At 40.9% G+C, this 12568-nt stretch overlaps 1 protein-coding gene and 1 pseudogene across 3 annotated transcripts in view; both read left to right on the top strand.

Annotated features, from left to right (window-relative positions):
- The window catches only part of SAMD4A (sterile alpha motif domain containing 4A), a 232701-nt gene that overhangs the window by 78839 nt on the left and 141294 nt on the right, over positions 1-12568 (top strand). The gene's annotated exons all lie outside the window — the stretch shown is intronic.
- Positions 1-12568, top strand: part of LOC148776434 (alkaline ceramidase 3 pseudogene) — a 38362-nt pseudogene extending 25794 nt beyond the window's left edge.

The following is a 12568-nucleotide window of genomic DNA, read 5'->3' as shown; positions in this document are numbered from 1 at the left end:
CTCATTCTCTGTCATCCCCTTCTCCTCCAGCCTTCAATCTTTCCCAGCATCAAGGTCTTTTCCAGTGAGTCAGCTCTTCGCATCAGGTGGCCAAAGTATTGAAGTTTCAGCTTCAGCATCAGTCCTTCCAATGAATATTCAGAACTGATTTCCTTGAGGATGGACTAGTTGGATCTCCTTGCAGTCCAAGGGACTCTCAAGAGTCTTCTCCAACACCACAGTTCAGAAGCATCAGTTTAGGGGAGTATGATCCATGGGGACACGGTGAGAAGTACTAGGTATTATCTGAGAACTGGAGGTGGGAAGAGGTGACACAGAAACAAGAGCTGGTTCTGCAAACCAGATATAACTGCTGCACTCAAATTGGTCCAGCCTTGGCTGTAGAAGAATCCTTTTGAATTCATCTGGTGATGACCTGGCCCCAAATACAGGAATGTCTTTGCCCTGCTACCTAGACAGCGATGGAGACCAGGTTCATTCATTCATTCATTGGCAGACTTTCATCCAATATCAGCTGTGTGTCTAGTGCTTTGTTAGTCACGAGATAACAGGGATGAAAGATCCTATCAAGTGGATGATCCGCCTTCCTGGTGCCTGGGTAAGGAGAGGAAGGAGGGAGGGAAGGAGAAAGGGCAGAAATTCAGATGAAGAGAAAAGCATTCTGAATCAAGGAGGAGGCAAGTCTGCTTTAATCAAACCTGCAACCCTTGCCTTTCTGAGCATGGTGTCATAAGCTGGTGAGCACTAATAAATGCTAGGAGATGTATCACACAGTGTCACTGGCCTGCCAGAACCTCTAAGTGATGGAGAGCCCAGCAGTGAATCCAGCAAGCAGTTGGAAAGCCCTGGACTGTGAAGGAAAACAACCCCCTTCCCTCAAAATCTCAAGGCAATGCACTGATTCAACTGCATCTTTAGTTCCTCTAATATCGGAATAGGAAAGCATATGTTCAGGAAGAATAAAGCATTGAGTCAGCAGCAACTGGGTAAAAATCACATAAAAAACAGGCAAGAGCAGGGGTGTCAGAACCTTGATCCAAGAACTCTATTCCTTATAGAAGATATATAGATATATGAAGTGTTATTCAGCCATAAAAAATGAAATCCTGCCATTTTTGACAACATGGGTGGATTTAAGGGCATTATGCTGTGAGATAAATGAGAGAGAGACAAATATCATCTCACTTATGATTTCACTTATATGTGGAATCTAAAAACAAACAAACTCAGAAAACAAGATCAGATTTGTGGTTACCAGAGATAAGGGTGAAGTGGGAGGAATGGGTGAACTGGGTGAAGGTGTCAAGAGTTACAAACTTCTAGTTATAAGATAAATAAGTCTTTACTATGGACGTAATGGACGAGTAGTGTACAGCATGACTATTATAGTTAATGTTGTTTAGTCACAAAGTCATGTTCAACTCTTTTGCGACTCTTTGGACTGTAGTCTGCCAGGCTCCTCTGTCCATGGAATTTTCTAGACAGGAATATTGGTATGGGTTGCCATTTCCTTCTCCAGGGGTTCTTCCCAACCCAGGGATCGAACCCAGGTCTCCTGCATTGCAGGCAGATTCTTTACCGCTAAGCCCAGGGAAGCTGTAGTTAAATAAATATTGGAAACACACTAAGAGAGTGGATTTAAAAGTTCTCAGAACAAGAAAAAATTTGTAACTATGTGTGATGATGAATGTTAATTAAACTTACTGTTATATTCATTTCCCTGAGTGTGTGTGTGTGATATCATTATGTAGTATAACTGAAATGAATAAAATGTTATATGTCCATTATATCTTTAAAAAAATTTATTTTATGTGAACCATTTTTAAAGTCCTTTTATTAAATTTGTTACAATACTGCTTCTGTTGTATATGTTCCGATCTTTTGGCCATGAGTCAAGTGGAATCTTAGCTCCTTGACCAGGGACTGAACCTGCACCTCCTGCATTGGAAGGCAAAGTCTTAACCACTGGACCGCCAGGGAGGGCCCTCCACTATATCTTAATTTTAAAGAACTCCATTCCCTGCTCTGCTGAGTTTACTTCTGCTCTTCAAGAAATCTGATTTTGAAAAAAAAGAACTATAGGAAAGGGGAAAAAAGAAATATACTCTTTAGGATTATTTGCCCTAATTGTGAAACTCACTGAGTAAGCTCATTATTGGTCTAACTCCATGCAAATGGGTTGACTGTGAACCTTCTTCTCTATCTAGTAGTTGGCCACAGCCGGTGCATGCCTCACACCCAGGACTGTTTGGCTTCAAAATCCAAAGTTGCTCCTTTGACTTTGTTCCTAAACCAGACTTCTGAAAATGTCTGCCCTTTGATGGAAGTACCAGCCTGGAGCTAGGAGGTCTCCTAGACCTGAAGATTTACAGCCTGAGCTTTCAATAGATTGTTGTTATCATATCCAGAAAGCATTTTAAAGCACCCTCGAAATGCCTTGACAATGGGCTTAGATAGTTTAATTTCCATTTAAGCTGGTAGGCAGGGGTTGGTATGCTGTTTGAAGTTTGGTGGTGTTATAAGACATTCAGAGAAGTATGTGTGGCAAAGTATTCCAGGTATGTTTAAATTGTCAGTTATTGCTTATTCTGTTGTGCCTTCAAAGAGTGTTTGTATTACAGAGGTCACAGGGATTTTATACATTTCTTCTTTACTGAAGAGAAGAGTGGAAAACTACCTTCTCTAGAATTGAAAAGAAATTAGTTACAGGTTTGTTTTTCTTTTTCACTTTTGGCTTAGAGAAGAGAGGCCTCTCCACTAGGGGGAAGGAGAAGAGAGGGTCTCTAATGGAGGTGGGGGCCCAGGGAAGGGGCTTCACACACGCTGGGAAAGCAGGCAGGCCCACCAGGGACCCATTAGGACAAGCTCTCATTTTGGCAGTGAGCTGGCGACACAGTTAGAGATTTGAGAGCAAACCGTGATGACCAGCCATGATGCAGGGGAGGATAAAACGAAGTCTATTTTCTGTTTAGGAAACTTTGCCATTCCATAGGGTTTTCACAGATATTTCTTAAATTCCAGCTTCTTTGTCCTATGGCTGGGAGAAGGAGATGGAGAGGTGTGCCTTTTCTAAGGTTACTAACTTGTGGTAAATATAGATTTTTCCAAAGGTGAGCCCTCGTTATCAAATTTTGGGGAGGATTCTATGGTTGTAATAGATTGAAAATAGTAGCCAGGAATTAGTGTGGAAGGTTCTAAATTATACTGAGTTTATGAATTTAAATTTGACTTGATGATAACTAACTTTTATTGAGTGCATATTATGTGCCAGGCATTTGGCTAGATACTTGACATAAATGATTTCGTTTAATCCTTACAGTTCCACTGAGTAGGTAGATATTGTTTTTAATTACAATATTACAGATGAGAAAAAGAAAGCATAAGAGGTTATATGCAGGGACTTCCCTGGGGGTCCAGTGGTTAACACTGTGCTTCCTCTGCAGGAGACACAGGTTTGATCCCCGTTCTTGAAACTAAGGTCCTACATGATCCATGGCACGGCTAATAAATAAATAAATGAACAATAGAACCATTGATTTTAAAAAAAGAGGTTACATGCAGTTAATGACATAGGAAGTGGAGGAGTCAAATTTAGGCAGAAAACTGCTGAATCCCTGATTTAAGCCCTCCCATTGCTGCCTCCATACAGGTGCTCTGGACAGACCATCATTTAAGCTCAGGGTTTAATTACAGTGTTCACCTTTAGTTATAAAGGAGTTACGTTTTTGTAACACTGTAGTAACTTCATGATTATGATTCAGACCTTAGATTAACTCATGAGTGTTGTTGTAGAATCTATGATGGACAACATGATATGATAAAAAAAAAAAAAAAAAAGAGCATAAACCAAGACACCCAAGAAATGAGGATGAGCCTGGTTTCCAGTATCAGGAAGTTGGATGCAACAGGCAAATCCTTTAACCTTTCAGGATCTCAGCTTCTTCATTTACAGCTTGACTCAGCTGTACCAGTTGAGAAACTCTGTTTTCTGGTGGTCACATGCTCAAATGGTAGGGAAAGTTAGCTGAAAATGGTACCTAGAGTTATTAAGTAACATTCAATGAAAGGATATGAAAGGTTAATGTCCAATAATATGAATTATTTTTAAGTTAACTTATTTGATTTCTATCTAGTACAGTTAAAAGAGAGTTATACAAAATATCTACAATAATAAATTTGAATAGACCTCAAGGATTCAAAGGGAAAAAGTAGTAGTCTTATTTCTCTGCTCCCAGTCCCCAGTCCCACTACCCAGATGTAACTAGTGTTGGAAATTAGCTCTGAATATACAGCTGTGAAACACATCTTTTGTGTGAATTTATAAAAGACTCTGCTAGTTTCTTTAAATTATCTTAATTACAAAAACAGTATGTGACTATATACACTTGGTAAAAAAAACCCTTTGAACAAACCTGTTTGTAAAAAAAGCACAAGACTATGCATACTGAATTTTATTTTCTTCCACCAAAAACTGAATCAGGTGCTCTGCTGGAGAATATATTTGAATTGTGAAAATATAACTGTCAACATTATGGACGCATCAAAGTATTAAACTAAGCTTTCCGTTTGTTTTAGATCTTTTAAAAAATGACAACAAAAGTCATCTAAGGCTTTCTTGCTTAAAAAAACTTTCATGTGATGATTCAGGTTTTGAGAATCCAGAATACTTCTCCATTTCCCTCTAAATGAGTTTTGACTGTTAAGAAGTATTATGTTTTGAAAAAATCTCTGGAGAGGATTTCCTGTATCTTTCTTTTTTGTTTTTCATATAGCTGGTAGGATTTTGTTATATAATTCTGTGCTTCTTTTGTTTTCCACGACAATCAAAAGTAAAAATGTATTGGGGGCTTTCCTAAATTAGCTGCAATATGCTATCCTTTGTATTGTTACTCTGTGTCTCATCATAAATCAGTAACTCTTCCTGTAAAGTCCATGTAAGTTGAACCGTGTGATTTGGGCCTGTATGATATTGACTCTGTTCTATATGTAGATAGAATGCGTGGTTCCAGGGTTAGCTCCTGTAAATGACCCTCTGTGCCTTAGAGCCACAGAGGTGCCCCCTTTGTGGGTTCTACTTACATCATTAACAGCTCCACTAATTTTCACATCAGAGAGTCAAGTCTTAGTGAGGGAGGCTGAATCCATATCATGCAGTTATACAGGTGAGAGCCAGTTGAAGATACTATTAATACTCCCTGTCCAAGAGGAGGCCTAATGAATGGCTTCTCTGAGCTACCCCAGATTCAGGGCCCACCTCTGAATCCCAGCTCCTGAGGATAAAAGGACAGAGATCTTAGTGATCCGAAAGTGTGGAATGTGTGTACCCGCTTTATTTGTTCAATGGGATGATGAACCTTTAAGCACTCAATGTAAAATAATACCCACATGTGCTTTCCATTATAAGTCTTTCTTCTCTCTCTATTATTGTTTTGTTTTTCAGATTTTTGAAAAGACTAGTATGATTAGTTATATCCTGCCCATTTAACCACTTTCCACATTTCACTTTTAAAATGAAATCATCTTTCTTGCATTTAACTAATGGAAAGTTATTCAACTTGCCAAGCAAGGTTCCACTGTCCCTGAAATAAATTTTCCAAAGAACTGGAAACTCTATGCAGCTTTTATACAAGAAGCAGAATGGAAATGTTCAAATTTATGTTACATTGATACATATTTTCCACAGTGTGATATTTAAGTAATATCCATCACATTGTATCTGAAGATACTCATTTGACTCTGTAAGAAGAGCGGTTGCATTTAGAATTTCTCTTTCATCTTGCTTCCAACTTCCTCAAGGATTGAAATTTATTCTGTTTACAACTATTTAAAATAACTGATAGCAGCAGCAGGAATAGCAACTGACATTAGTGATTGTCATGTATCAACCATTGCTAAGAGATGTACAGGTCTGTTCTCATTTGATTATCACAACAACCCTATGAGGAAGACAGTTATTATTTTCTCTGATTTACAGATGCTTAAACTGAGAATGATGAGGGATTAAATAACTTGCCCAAGGTCCTTGGCAAGTAAGTGGCAGAACCAGAACTCAGATGCAGGGTAATTCCAAAGCCTAAGTGGTTTCCCACTATGCTACCACCCTTATTAAAACATACTCTTTAAAGAGTTCTTTATGCTTGGCATCATTAAGTATCGATCCCACCCCCAAAAGCTTTCGATCTGAAATACTCAACCTTATTGAGCAGATAGTAAGGACGTAACAGCTGAGCAAGCGCTGAAAGAGATATAAACTTAATTACTATTCAATTCATGGAGTAGCTCTGCTGTTCAACAGAGTGCCCACCAGTCACGTGTGGCCACTGAGCCCTTGAAATGTGACTAGCGCAGCTGAGGAACTGTATTTTTAGTTTTATTAAATTTTAATTAATTGAAATGTAAAGAGCCACATGTGGCTAGTGGCTGTCATACTGGACAGCATAGGGACAGAAGAAGGCCGTGGAAGGATTAAGTAATAGGAGGAGGATTGGAGCTGACATGCATGGACCCGAACTTGAGTGTAGAAAGAAGCCCTTGTCAGCCCTCTGGAAGGACACTTGTTACAGCAATATGAGGAAGCTAAGGGGCAACTGGAGGAGGTGTGGGATTTCATACATGAGATGAGTGGGGCAGACAGACACAAGGCTGAATAGAGGGAACAAGAGGGAAGGGCAAACCGGGACTTCTGTGGTGGGGAACGTGGCAGGATTTGGCAGCTGACTGACTGTGGGTTGAAGTACAGTGGAGGTTGGCAGCTACTTCAAGGCTTCCAGCTTAGTGATGGAAAAACAGCTCCTTTCTGCAGTGTCTAATTTATGTTGGCAGAGGGACATCTAACTTGAGATGCCTTATAGACAGAGTGTGTAGCCTCAGGCTGTATCTGAGAAGCAGGTTGGTAGATTGATGAATAGATTTAATGTTTACATAGAGACAATATTTAATCCATGTACACAGAAAACATTCAGAGTTATTTAAAAAATAGTAGGATTTTAAATAGTAGGATTTAAACAGCATTTAAAAAATAGTAGGAACGTCAGTGACTGGAGTGGGGTGAATAAGGCAAAGGGTGGAAGGAAATGTAGTTAGAGCGGAAGTTTTTACAGGCTATGGAGCTATCAGGAGCTCCCTGGTCCATGTAAAACTTTGGACTATATTCTAAGTGTGATGGGAAGCCTTTGGAAAGTTTGAGAAGAAGAATAGGTTTCATTTTACTTTGTGAATGACCACTCTGAATGTAAGAACAGACTTAAGTGAAAGTATAAGGGTGGAACCAGGGAGCTTAGGTAGGTTACTCTAGTATTCTAGGTGAGGGATGCTGTTAACTTGGACCAGCGATAACAATGATGGACATGGAGACAAGTGGGTGGGTTCTGGAGATATATTTTCAAGGCAGAATGATTCTGTTGGTTGTAGGAGGAAATATGTGGTGTGAGTGATAGAAAGGAGTTGGGAGTGATTCTAAGCTTTTGCCATGAGTGTTACTGTTTATTGAGTTGGGGACAATGGAAGGAATACTGGGGGTTTTACAACCAAAATCAAGAATTCAGTTTTGGACATATTAAGCTAGAAATGCCCATGAGACATCTTAGTGGGACTGTCTGTCAAGTGGGCAGTTGAACATGTGATCCTGGAGTTGTCCCATGACTTGACAAGTTGTGGTTTATTAGGTTTTCAGGGGAAAGGAGGAGCTGGAAGAGGAAGAGAAGACCGGCAAGAGTATTCACGAGTGGGACAGAGGTTTCAGGAATTGGGAAGTGGCAGGATCCCGTTTTGGGATGGACCCAGGAGAGGAATATGCCATTCCGATTGTGATGTTGTTGAAACAGAGAAGGTGTTTTTGAAGAGACAGGCGTAGTGTGGTGGTGGTCACTGGGTGGTGGGTTCCCAGCCCACCCTGGGAAGCTTTGGTGTGGTTCTCAAAGGATGGAGAGGGGAGGGAGAGAGAGCGGGCAGGCAGAACTCAAGATTAGCTCTGTGCCAGCACCACAACGGGGTAGAAGTCAGGCTGTCACTTGACTTTGTCACAATGCAAGGCAGTTTTTGCCTGTTCCTTGTGCATGAAAGCATTTTTAGGCTATTTAATCAAATTTTTATGCCTCAGGGTGGAATAACAGAGTGGGAAGTGTTGATTTAAATTGTTTTTTCAAGCAAGCATAAATGTCAGAATTTAGGAGAATTGTATGCTGGAAAAAGATTAGTTTATTTTAGAAGGGGGAACTTTTTTCCTACTTTTTCTCATTTGCCTGAAGTATTTGTCACACATAATCATCTTGCCTGCTTTTATAATGTAGGATTTCCATTTACATGAAAATATATATTTCATATTTTTCCCATTAAAATGGCCAGTGTTGATATATTTGGTACTCTCGTTCCTAGTCTGTTCAGACTTTTAGCCATTGGAAAGAACAGCTATTAAAAGGAGCAAGGTTTTGTGTTATGATCACTGACTTCTAATGTACAAATAGGGTAATGGAGGGGTCATTGAGAACTCTCGCTAATGAAATGATTGTTACAGAGAGAGCTGTCTTGCGTTCCCACTTACCTCCTGTCCAGTAGTTCACTGACAGGTCGACAGAAGAGAAGTGAAGGAAAGTGAGTTAAAACAGTCAGACTCACAGCTTTTATCCGATGGAACAGAGGTCCCCAACCGTTTTGGCACCAGGGACCAGTTTTGTGGAAGACAGTTTTTCCATGGACTGGGGTTGGGTTATGGGAGTGAGATGGTTTGGGGATGACTCAAGCACATTACATTTATTGTGCACTTTATTTCTATTATTATTACATTGTGATACATAATGAAATAATTATACAACTCACCATAATGTAGAATCAGTTCAGTTCAGTCGCTCAGTCGTGTCCGACTCTCCACGACCCCATGAATCACAGCACGCCAGGCCTCCCTGTCCATCACCAACTCCCGGACTTCACTCAAACTCATGTCCATTGAGTCGGTGATGCCATCCAGCCATCTCATTCTCTGTCGTCCCCTTCTCCTCCCACCCCCAACCTTTCCCAGCATCAGAGTCTTTTCCATTGAGTCAACTCGTCGCATGAGGTGGCCAAAGTATTGCAGTTTCAGCTTTAGCATCAGTCCTTCCAATGGGGCACCACTGATCTGACAGGAGGCAGCACTCAGGCAGTAATGTGAGCGATGGGGAGTTGTAAACAGAGATGTCAACACAGATGAAGCTTCTCTAGCTTGCCCGCCACTCACTTCCTGCTGTGTGGCCCAGTTCCTAAAAGGCCATTGACCAGTACCAATCTGTGGTCCGGGAGTTAGGGACCCTGGGATAAAAGACTTGGAATAGAGGGTTTACATCTTGTTTATAGAGAAACCCTGACCTCACTTATGGACTCGCCAGTCCATCTGGTTCCTAAACCTGTGTAAGTAATTAATAGTTGCCTAAATAGATAAAATTAGAATTCCTTCCCCAAGTCCTGTTTATAGGCAAGGATCCCTCTGTTATTGGCTGGTGTTTTCCCTTCTTGCACTTGTTGGAATGGTCCCATTGTCAAAGCTCTTGGGACACTGATCGGCAGTGACTCAATCTTGTCCCCCTTTGTCTCATTATAGTAGCTCCTGTGACTGGGCTACAATTCTGTCTTGTGGGTTGGCAGTAGGGAAGAGGACTTCCTTCCGATGTTCGTGCTCAAGCAGCTGTTTCTCCCTAAACACCAGTTTCCCCAACCCCCAGCTGGTCCCTCCCTGCTGAGAAGCCAAAATATACCCAAGTCACTGCTAGACTAAGTTCATCCCATGAAAGTGCAAATGACGGTAATGCCTTTTCCCAGCATCAGCTTTTATCCTCTTTATCAAGAGCTTATTTTGTCATCCTCCTTCCCTTCCCCTATAAATAATCCATTTCCCCCCATCAGACTTGCAGAACAGAGGCATGCCCATGTCATAGGCTTGCACTGAGCATTCCTTCAGTGGTTTTTGACTCGCTTGGCCTTTTAGTTCTTTTTTTTTTTTATCCCTATCAGAATCTCCAGACTGAGGTCATGGAAGGTCAGAGTTAAAACTGATACTGCCTGAGTGCTTTTCATCTGAAAACGAATCTCTGTGCTTTCTGGAGATTGCAGAAGTTTTCCCCGGTCTGCGGTGACCCTTGGCACACTTTTGCTTCACTATTTCCATTTCAAGATTTAGAGGCTCTGGTGATAGGGAGGAACTATAAATAAGAACAATCCCGAGAGTGATAGGAGGAGCTCAGATGGTCCTTAACTTTCTGGCCTTTCTCTTGGTTTAGAATTCCTCAAGACCTATTATAGTGACTTATTTCACTTGACTCAGAATACCAGGCCTTTAGAGCTTATGTCACTTACAGAAAGGACTCATGGCTGTGGTATCTGTCAACTCACTGCTTATTGAAATGTCTTTTATTATAAAGTAAAGAGGGGGTGAAGTGGACTCTAACTTAATGATATTTTACACACACACTTAATTGCCCTGAGGGAGTTCGGTTACATGAGTCGTAACATAAAATGCTTGAGTTCTCTGCTCTTCTTTTTTTTGACAAGTTCAGTTGTCATTTAACAGATTTTCCTCACAGGAGGTAAGCTAGTGCTTTCTAAGAATGAATGAATGCCTTGCGACTAAATTGGTAGGTTGGAATTTAAACGTATTAAAAGAGTTAATTATTTTAAAAAACTTACTAGTAGATACGCACTACCCACAAAGAGATTTTGAAAATAATCTACTCTAGATGATTAATATGTATATGTAGTCATGCTGATAGCTTAGTTGAGGTATCTGTGATGTAAATATTGATGCAGTCTCCTTAAATAAGGGCTACTATACATATGTGTGTATACATATATATTCTAAAGTAGAAATATGTTCATCTTAACCTTTCTTTGATCTCCGAGGGCATCCAAATTTGGAAGGGCCTTTGATATCCAAATAGAATCCTAGGCCTGGGCTTCTATATAGACATCTGAGGCAAAGCCCAAGCACTTTTGTGTACCAGCTTTAGTAATTGTCTTCACTGTCCAGAATATTATTGCTTCCAGCTAATTCATCTTGCTCCTCTTTGCCTCCTCCTTCCTTGTGAGGGTTTAAAAGATCCCTTATACTTAGGAGTGAAAGTCTCCACAAGTTCACACCACTGATTGTAGAAAGAAAACCACAAGTTTGCACTTCTACCCTTTCTCTTCATTCCTAGCTTATGCTAAACCTCTGAGGATCTATAACCACCTCCTAGGATGGTCTGGAATTCTTCTGGTTTTAGTGGACCAGAGAGAACTGTGGCAGTCAGACCCCCACGGCCTATTTCCTGGCCATACAGTCAAAATGGTAAAAGAATGAAACGGTCAGATCCCTAACCTTTCCCTGTCTTTGCTTTATATGAATCACAGTGATCTTTGAGTGAAAGAATGTAGCTCACCAGTGTCATTTGGGATCTTCTAAAGTAGTAGGAAACTCTGCATTCTTCACACCAACTTGTGGCATACCAGCACATTCCTCTGTGATGAGGTGGAGAGTGCTGGTGGCCGGCCTGGGATTTGCAGGGCTGGGGCGGGGAGCTGCTGTTTAAAAATACATTTAATTATATTCCTTCTCTGCAGTAATATTGATACCATTTTTAGCCCATTACAAATACTGTGATTTTCATTTAAATCATGTCCATTATCTTATTGACCTAGTTTTTATTTTGTAATCAAAATGTTCTATTTCTGGATAGCTTAGCCCAGAATTTTTTTTTTTTTAAGGCTATGGACCCTTCCTGGAGTTTTTTCTTCCATATCTGTCTATAGATGGGCTGTCTCTGTGTTCACTGAATTAGAGAAAATGATACTCTCTTATTCTCTTTCAGGGTGCAGCTTTTCTCTATTTAATTTGGCAGGATACCACAGGACCTCACATCTGGTGACTTTTTTTTGGTGAATGGATGGTGGGAGAGTTGAGAAATTTTACTCGTGTTCAAAACGAGAGGCAGAGGTCTCGATCTGTTTCCTTCTTTCCTTGCTCTCTGTCTGCTCTTCTGTCCCCTCTCTCTCTCCAGCTTTCTCTTACTTCTCTTCACCCCTCCCCCGTATGCTGTCAACGTCTTGCGAAGTTGACCTCACTTTGGCTGTCTCTTCACATGCTTTTGATACTCATAGGGTCCCATTTCTTTTAGGTCTTGGCCTTCTCTGTGTTTCTTTCCCTCCTATTTTCTTCCTGGTCTCCTCCTAACCTTCTCTCTCTTACTGTCGGCAGTACAAGCCCCCCTTCTTCATTTCTCTTCTCTGACTGGAAGCTCATTCTGGGGAGAACCCCTCTGGAGGTGTTCTGGGGTCTCTGTTCCTGGGGCTTATCTTTCATCGGTGTCTACTAGGGACTTGAGACTCCTGAAGAACTCTCCACTTGACCCTCAGAGTTTTCTTTCAGTATTATTTCTCACAGTCCTTGACACAGGAAGGTAGTTTGTTCTTTTCTCCAGACAATGAACAGAATTGTGGAATTTTGGGATTCAGAGTGGCTAGCGGTCTCATTTTGCCAGTCAGGAAGTAGACCTGAGAATGGTTTCTACCAAGATTCTAAGGCAATCTAATGGCAGAACCATGGCAACTATCCCATTTCCTGACT

Source organism: Moschus berezovskii, chromosome 9 (assembly GCF_049115385.1).
Source record: "Moschus berezovskii isolate FMDL1 chromosome 9, NW_MosBer_1.0, whole genome shotgun sequence".
NCBI lineage: Eukaryota > Metazoa > Chordata > Mammalia > Artiodactyla > Moschidae > Moschus > Moschus berezovskii.
This window is presented reverse-complemented; position numbering and strand designations above follow the sequence as displayed.